General features: G+C 42.7%; 1 pseudogene; it reads right to left on the bottom strand.

Moving 5' to 3' along the window:
- Positions 1-8425: 8425 nt before the first annotated feature.
- LOC113834694 lies at positions 8426-8562 on the bottom strand (annotated as a pseudogene).
- Positions 8563-9058: the final 496 nt, after the last annotated feature.

The raw sequence follows: 9058 nt of genomic DNA, 5'->3' as shown, positions 1-9058 counted from the left end.
TTAAATTTGTCTCAATATAAAAAAATCCATACCATTGTAAAATATTTGAGACCAATAGTTGTTTTTTACGTTTAAAAATAGATTCAATAATCTACCCTTTTATCCTGTTGTTACTGTATCCCCCCTCTTTTTTCAGATCCCTGAATCTGATCTCCTTCATTAAGTTTTCTCCCTAACCATGACTAGCAAAAACTTGTAACCAGCCCCCCTAAATGATGTAAACATCTATAATCCATTGAATGACCAAAAATGACTCACCTTACCACTTGGGAATGTGGGTGTTATGTTCTTTATACTGCTTCCTGTTGACTGGGGGTGATGACATCTTTAGGGGGCCCTGAGAAATTTGGGGTAATGGTCAATTCCTGGGGGAGCTATCCTGTATTATTTTTTTATTTAGTCTCTGTGTTATGGGAAAGTGTAGAACTTATCTGAAGTCCAGTAGAATTGTCTGTGAGGCTGGACCATATCAGTTAGTAGCTTTGAAGTTGTCTTGGATGTAGATTTTTGAGGAAGTTGTAACAGAGGCATTCTGAGAGGCTGGATCACCCGGGCTACTTGTCTCCATTGGTATCTGGTCCTTTTTTTCTTTCTAAAAACACAGAAACTTTTAAACCTAACATATATACGTGTATTAACACAAGTATGGAATGTGCAGTGTGCACAAGTCAGCTAAAGATTTTTTTTTTGCTCTATGTTTGAATAGGTAAAAGGCATCTGTCAACCTTATAAGTCCATTTGGACTGCATATCCAAACTGTAATGTAAGTCATGAGGACTCAGTAGCCAACAAGATTTATCATATTTCATCCAGTCTCAGAGCTGTTCCCATGCAGAGGGATTAGCATATGTCACCTGTCTTATAGTCTTTCCTGACTTTCTCCCTCATGTCTGTAGCCCAGATCCTCAGGAGGTCTCCCTGAGTCAAATCTGGTCTTTATTAATATTTGAAGAGAACCATGAATTTTTGTTTCCTGTGTAAACAAAGGCATAACCTCTCTCCCAACAAAACATGTTTTTTAACTTTCATTTTGAAGTTAAGACATTCTTAAAATATATAGAGGTTGGTTTAATTTAGCAGTTCCATAATCTAATGTCCCTCAACAGCTATTGTTTTTTGTACATTAGCATTTTAAAAATTTGAAGTCAACAAACACCATATGGGATCCAGATACCCTGAGTATTTCCCATTTTTATGTGGCTTATTCTTTTCATATTATTTTAGTCTTTCTTTAAAGATTTTACTTTATTATTTTTAAACTATTTTTTATGACTGTCTATGTCCATTTTCTTTTCTTTCTTTGGTGCCTAAGTATTTTTTTTTGAAAAATACCATACCTTTTTATGGATTTTCTGTGTCTGGGCCTAGCTTCACTAAGCACCTACAGTGTTCTCTGACCACCTGAGACAACTCTTGAACTGCTGGGTGGTTGCTAGGTCCTCCACCACTCTGAGCTACTCTGGTGGCTGGCTCTACTACCCCCTTTGGTCCTTAAGAGCCTAGCCTCATGCTGGTGTGTACCAGCAGGAGCAACATTTGCCACCTCAGCTCTGAGAAGTTGCTGAGCCCACTTTCTGGAGTCCCTACTAGTGGCAGCCCTCAGAGAGACACAGGTGACAACTGTGGTAGCATTGGCTGGTGTGACTTCTTCATCTGTATACTTTCCATGTAAAAATAAATCAGAAAAGTGACCTTTACAATTGTTTCATGTGATAATTATCATTTTCTCCAAGTGTATTCATGTCCTGGCCTATGAATAAGACCCACCACAAATAATAACCACAGTTTCCCTTTGTGGCTGCAAATGACTGCATTGCCTTCTCTTCAGAGTATATTCTTTTAATATTGAGTGCACTAATGATTTTTCTCATTGCTGGCAAAATGCCTGACAAAAACAATGTGAAAAGAAGAGTTTATTTTGCCAATTGGTTTGAGGGTGTAGTTTGTCATGGGGCGATGTACAAGATGTACATAAAAAGGTACAGGAAGTGCCTGGTCATATTGTGCCCACAGTCAGAAAACAGATCAGTGCTGGAGTTCACTGAGCCTTCATTATATTCAGTCCAACAATCCAGTCTATGGGACTGTGTCTCCTTCTACCTTTCCAAAAATACCCTTCAAATACACCTAGAGGTGTTCCCATGATGATTCTAAATTCAATCAAGTTGGCAGCAAGGGCTACCCATTGCACAGCGGTCTAGGGCATCACAGTGCTTGGTAAGCTCTCCTGTCACTGAGGCACCCCAGCCCTGGCTTTCCTTCTTTATAAGGACAGAATAGTATTTTACTGTACATGTATAACATGTTTTCATTCTCTAGTCATCTGTTGCTGGACACTTAGTTTGATTCCATATCTGAACTGAACAAAACTGTAATGACTGTGAGAGGGCAAATAGAGGTTTTCAGCTAACTGGTCCTGTATCTTTTACATGCACACTCAGAAGGCAGGTTGCTGTTTTGCATAGTTGTTCTATGTTTACTTTGTGGATGAATCCCTATATTGTTTTCCAGAAAGGCTCTATTAATGTGTAGTTCTGCCAACCGAGTTCAAGAGCTCCCCACTCCTCTGCATCCTTGCCAAGGATTATCTTTTGGTAATTGCCAGTCTAACAGGGGTGAAGTGATATCTCATTATGGTCAAGCTTATGTGGGACGCAGGCATCTCTATTGCCACTCAAACTTCTATACTCTGGAAGCTGGTGGCCTCTGCTCCTGCAGGGGGCCAGTTCCATTCACTGTGCAAAAGAAGAATTCCTCTTGGTGGCTGATTATCTTGTTTCCTCCTCAACCACACCCCTGAGGCTCCTGGTAAATTATTTTGGGGAATTAAAACCTAGGCAGATGGGAATCACCACTTTGATCACTGGGAATGGTTCCCTCAAACTCCCAATTTAGATTTTTGGGCAGTCAGTATAGAAACAGCTTTTAGAGAGAACCCACATTGGGTCTCTGATGTCTAAAGATGGAGATGAATGCAGGCTTTGGAAACAGCCTTGTGAGTTCAGCAGAACTCTTTCCACCCACTCTTGGTAGAGTTAGAATAAAAAAAGAAAAAGAAAAACCTGTCTCAATACAGGCTTGATTCGGGAACCCCAGCACTGTGCAGGAGGGAAACAATTACAGCCCAGTGACTTCATGCTACAGAAATAGAACAGGGGAACTGAGATTAGAGATACTGTGACATCCACCCCACACTGCAGTGGCTCTGGTGGGTTTTTGCCAGACAAGAAATCTTAAATAGAGGGCTTTAGGAAAATCCAAACTGCAGTGTCTGCATGACATTTCGCCTGTTTGGGGAGATTGCTGCAGTGGCCTGGTAAGCTTTCAGGGTAAAGCAGTCTTTAATTGCCACGTGTCCAAATCATGGGTGAGAGCCAGGTAGTCTGGATAAAGGGAATGCTCTCAGTATCTGCCTGTGAATGTAATTTAACTGCTGAATCAGTCGTTCCTTTAATATGGACACCTCATGTATGACTAGTTGTTCCTTTCCTAATCAAAACACATTACAGGAAAGAAGAAAACCAACAGGACACAACAAAACAGGAGGGACATTTCCAAAAACAGTCTTAAGAACTTAGCCTTGAAAGCCAGGAGTGTAGTGCATGCCTATATATAATTCTAGTGCTCCAGAGGCTGAGGCAGAAGGATTATTAAGTATAGATCCAACCAGGACTATATGTAAGTCCTCAACAACCTCATCTACAAAGCAAGATTTTGCCTCAAAAACCAAAACCAAAACCAACCAACCAACCAACCAACCTCCAAAAAATCAACTAGCCAAACAACAAAAAACCCTAGGGCTTGGGGAGATGGTTCGGCCAGTAAAGTGTGAGGGCTTAGTTGATCTCCAGAATACACAGGCATAATGAGGTCTTGCAGTCCTGGCACTGGGTAAGTAGAGACAGGAAGAACTGTGGAACTGGCTGGGCAGTTTGCCTAGCCTAGCCAGTATCCCAGGTTGACCTTTGAACTCTACATGTACACGCCCCTCACCATCCCCTATTCTCATCTCTGTACTTAATAAAACACCAACCAAGCAACTATAATCAAAACTCAGCTTTGGGACCTGAATTTCTTATTAAGTTATGTACCTGGCTAGGGAATAGTCAAAAAGTCACCCATATCTTGAGTTTGACCAAATATTTAGTGAGTTCTTAGGAAAGGTTAAATAGGCTGCGTTTACTCATGAATCAAGACCAGAAAGTCCTTCTTAAAGTATCAGAGGCTAAGAAGCAGAGGGACCAAATTTGACTTGGAATGTTTGGTTCCTAGGTCTGCTCTAGGATTAGCTCCTGGTGGCAAGGTCTCTCTGTGATAAGACATCATGACCAAAGCAAACTGTAAGAGAAAATGCTTATTGAGACTTATGGTTTTAGAGGTTTAGAGTCTGTGATCACCAAGGCAGGCCAGGAGGCTACATGGTGCTGGAGAAGTAGGCTGAGAGATTACATCTCTTCCTTAAATAAGAGGCAAAGAAATCACCTTGGAATGGCATTGATTTTTGAAACCCCAAAGCCTGTCCCCAGTGACACCTTCTCCAACAAGTCTACTCCTCCTAATCTTTCCCAAAGGGTTCTACCAACTGGGGACTGAGTATTTAAATATATGAGCCCATGAGTCTCTTACAACATGTACATCTGGTGTGTTTGGTTTTTTCAAAACTATGGAGTTATTAACCCGAAGCTGGGGTGGTAGGGTGTGTGTATGCTCCTTACTACTAACGTCAAATAAACAGGGAGGTGAAGGAAGGTCAAAAGAAGTCACCAGCCTGGAGCTGTGGCTCTGTGATAAGCCTAGGAGTAGGAGTGAGAGGTAGCTTCCGTCCAGTGGCTCCGAGGAGCTCGCAGGAGGCCCTCACCATTGCCAGCTCCCCCAGAGAGAGTGGAATTGGTGGATTTGATTCCAGCAGGAGGTGAAATGAAGAGCCAGTCTGTTTACCCGGCTAGTCTCATGAAAGGAGTCGGATATTGGCAGAAATTTCAAATTCTGACTGTGGGGACCGAGCTATTTATGTTGCAAACATTTGAATGGCTTCCCTCACCCCCTCTTCTCCCACAATGCAAGATGGGCATCCTTCCAGGCCTGTCTTTGCACCCAGCCAGCCTCCAAAAGCTGCCTGGCATTTTCTCTGTCTAACCTGCAAGGCAAGGCGTCCGGCTGAATAAACGCCCCAGCTGAGCTCCCTGCGTGCTCAAGTTTAATATGCACTTGACCTCTTTGTCTTTCAGAAATGAAATTTATTGAGTTTGGATTCCAGCGCCCCCATGGCCCCCACTAACATCTAATTAACCAGACCACACTTTGACTTCAAAAGTGCAGGAGAAAATGAGGAGATGTGTTATGATGTTCTCTCGGAAGGAACCCCTGGGGAGGGGCTGGGGAACCAGCCAGGGGTCTTTTGAAGTATCTGAGTTGGTGGTCTGCAGTTCTGCCAGAATGCAAGATAAGCAGGTCGAGTCTGCTTCTGTGGTTCTTTTTTTCCCCAGTAAAAAGCCATTATCTTTCCTTTTGTTGTCATTGACTCTTCTTGGCTTGAGTTTCCCAGGCTCTGAATCTGAGCTCCTTTGATGCAAAAGACAAGGGGGGGCGGCAGGGTTGGGGAGATGCCAAATGGATCTCCCCATCCTCACCCCCTTCAATATTCTTGTACTACCTGAATTCCCACTGTGAAACCACCTCTTTATCACCAGGGCAGTGTGTCGGAGAAAGCCACGAAAACACATCATCAGAAACTGAATAACGCTCTGATAATCCCAGGAAGTGCAATCACCATCCTTTGGAGTAGAGATTAGGGATGGCAGAAAAGGCAGAAAGATAGAAGAAAAAGATGGGTGAAAGTGTTGTTTGTATGAAGCCATTAAAACTGACCATAGAGGCTTTCTTTCTATTCTCCCACCCCTGAGTACCTTAACCTGGGATGATGCTGTCAGGGGTTTACCCTTCAGAGATGGGACTAGTTACTAAAATGGGACAGAAGAAGGGTTCCAGGGGATTTCAGCTGCATAACATCACAGGGACATATGTGTAGGCTTGGACAGTTTATGGGCATGGAGCTTCAGCTAACATGGCCAGGCCCACTTGCATAAAATGACTAGGAGTCTTAGGCATTCTATTAGTTACATGTCTGGTTGCTGCCATAAGATACTTGGCAAAGCATTTTAAAGAGGAAAGGTTTACGTTGCCTCATAGTTCAATGGGTACAGTCCGTGGTGGTGAGGAATTCATGGTGGTAAGAGCTTGAGGAAGAGAGTGATGAAAGCTAGTGCTCAATTTGCTTTCTCCTTTTTATTTGGTCCAGCAGTTAGGGTGGACCTTCTCACCTTATTTAATTTAATGTAAGAAATCTCTCACTGACAAGTCCAGAGGCTAACCTAATCTAGATTATCTCCCACAGGCATGCCCAGAGGCTGGTTTCCACTGTGCTTCCACATCCTGCCAAGTTGAAAATCGATGCTAATGGTCGCAGACACCTTACAGTTGATGTAAGTTATGATCTTTCTGAGAAGACCCCAAGCAAGGAAGGAGCAGGTGTGAGCGGCCATAGTTGTGCTAGAGATTTAAGTGAGTAGATAGCCTTACATCATATGGATAATCCAGTGGCTGGAAGGCAGAACATTCTCAAAAGTGGTCTTGATACCTTGGATGAAGGGAAGGGAGACCTTTCAGAGCGTCAGTGCGTCAGGGGGTAGAGGTGGAGATGCAGATGGAGGATAATATGGAGATTAAGATGATGGGTGTGAAGGAAAAGATGACTCACAGGTCAAGAATTCAGAAAGAGTGGAGTCAAGGACTACCTAGTGGGTGGTAAATGGGTGTCCACAGACTCAAAACACACAGTTCATAGTTTAGGCATCTGATATACCAGGCTTTGCTCCCAGCCCTTCTCATCCTGGTGTGTGTGTGTGGGGGGGGAGGGCTTCCTCTTCTTCTAGCATGATCATGTAAAAAGAATAGGTTTTGTGCTTACAGCCCCAGTGTTGGGGTCCTGCTGGTCATCCTGTAACAAAGAGGAATGCCCTCCCCTTTCCTGCTGTTTTTGAGGAGCTGCCTCTCTCTATCTCTTCTTCTTAATGATCCTTTAATGGAATCAGTCAAGAAACTCACCTAGCCTTTGTAGCTTTATCTCCAAGAGAGGGGGAGAAGACAGGTTAACAATGTCTGTCCTGTCAAACAAAAGGAGTCATATGCAGAGAGACAGCCCTGTGGGACAGATAGAATCTGGGTGTCTGGGCAATCCTAGCTGCTGCTGAGCCTTTCCTCAGAGAAATTTGTTAAACAATCTCCAAGTCTTGTACAATTAGATGACAACATTTATTTGCAAATAGGACTGCTGATGGTGACAGCGCTATAATTTATGTCTTCAATAAGTGACTCACGCCCAGCGCCAGAATGGATCCATTGCCATTCAATCTTGCCCTTGGTTTTCACAGTTTTGCGTTCATATTGGGGAAGTAAGTGACAAACTACAGCATGTGACAGTCCAGGTTGTTGGAGGCTTCATTCTCAGATTGCCAATTGTGTTTGGTTTGATAAGATAATTACTCGATTTTGTGTGTGTTTTTTGCTTCTCTTAGGGCAAATTGGACCATATTGGGCTGTCTCTGAGGCATTTCTCCTCACGAATTGTGGACTGAAAGTGCAGATAGTGTTTTGTTACTTGTAGCTGGGAGTTTCTCAGCTAGGCAGAGAATATTCTGGAATATCCAGGTAGACAGAAACCACCACTGTCTTTATTTATCTCACATTCAAATCACCAATTTGCCTCCTTAGAATTACTGACAAATGCCATCCTGCTGAGGAGGCACACAATTTTCATTTAAACTAGAGGCTTTTTGAGGATAAGGGGAAACTGCCTGACTGTTGTTGAATTTGGGTGTGTGGATATGCTTACTACCTTGTTTGCTTGTAAACCTTTATAGAGGAGGAACTTCTTTAAGTAGGCAAATGCACATGTTAAAATCTATAGAACCCCTTATGTAATGGGAAGACACAGGGACTGGGTTCTCAGCATTTCCTTCAGTATGATATCAGAAGTCTCAGTCAGCACAGTGACAGAAGAATGCAAAGCAGGAGAGACAAGGACTTGAGATAAGAAACAATGGTTCATAGGCAGTTTTGATTGTGTATTATATAAATATCAAGAGAGGCCAGGTATAGTGGTTCATGCCTTTAATGCCAACATGGGAAGCAGGAGGACTTCTATAATTTTGAGGCCAGACTGGCCTACATAGTGAGTTTCATGTTAGCCACAGCTATAAAGTAAGATCCTGTCTCAAACAAACAAAACAAACAAGCAAAACAACAAACAAACAAAAAACAACCCCCTAAAACAAACAAACAAACAAACAAACACAAACAAATTAAAGAAAACTCCAAGAAACACTAAAGGCAATAACTAGAACTAGAAGAAAAGTTTAAATTTGTTGGCTCTAAGATCAATGTAGGACCAATGAGAAAGCTTGGTAAAAAATTGCCATCAAGACTGAGAATCTGAAAAAACAGACTCCCAAAAGTTGTCCTCTAGTAACAAACTATAGAAATGATTCCTGAAAGTATAGTCTTAAGGAGAATGAGAAGGGGAGAAGAGGAGGGATGCAGAGGACATGAGGGAGCAGAAAGGTTGAGTCAAGGGTAGAATAGATGATAACAAGAATGGAGATACCATAATAGAGGGAGACATTTTTGGTTTACAGAGAAATCAGGCACTAGGGAAATGTCTGGAGATCTACAAAGATGACACCAGCTAACAATCTGAGCAACAGAGGAGAGGCTACCTTAAATGCCCTCCCCTGATAGTGAGATTGATGACTGACTTGTATGCCATTCTATAGCCTTCATCCAGCAGCTTGTGGAAGTAGAAGCAGACACCCACAACTAATCACCAAACTGAACTGGAACCCTGATGCAGAGAAGGACAAGTGAAGAACAAAGGGGTCCAGACCAGGCTAGTGAAACCCACAGAAACAGCTGACCTGAACATTGGGGAGCTCTTGGTCCCCAGACTGATAGCTGGAATACCAGCATGGGACTGATCCAGCCCCCAGAAACATGGGTTTCT

The sequence above is a fragment of the Cricetulus griseus genome, chromosome 3 (assembly GCF_003668045.3).
Source record: "Cricetulus griseus strain 17A/GY chromosome 3, alternate assembly CriGri-PICRH-1.0, whole genome shotgun sequence".
Lineage (NCBI taxonomy): Eukaryota > Metazoa > Chordata > Mammalia > Rodentia > Cricetidae > Cricetulus > Cricetulus griseus.
Note: the sequence above shows the minus strand (reverse complement) of the source record. Positions and strands in the feature narration are given on the sequence as shown.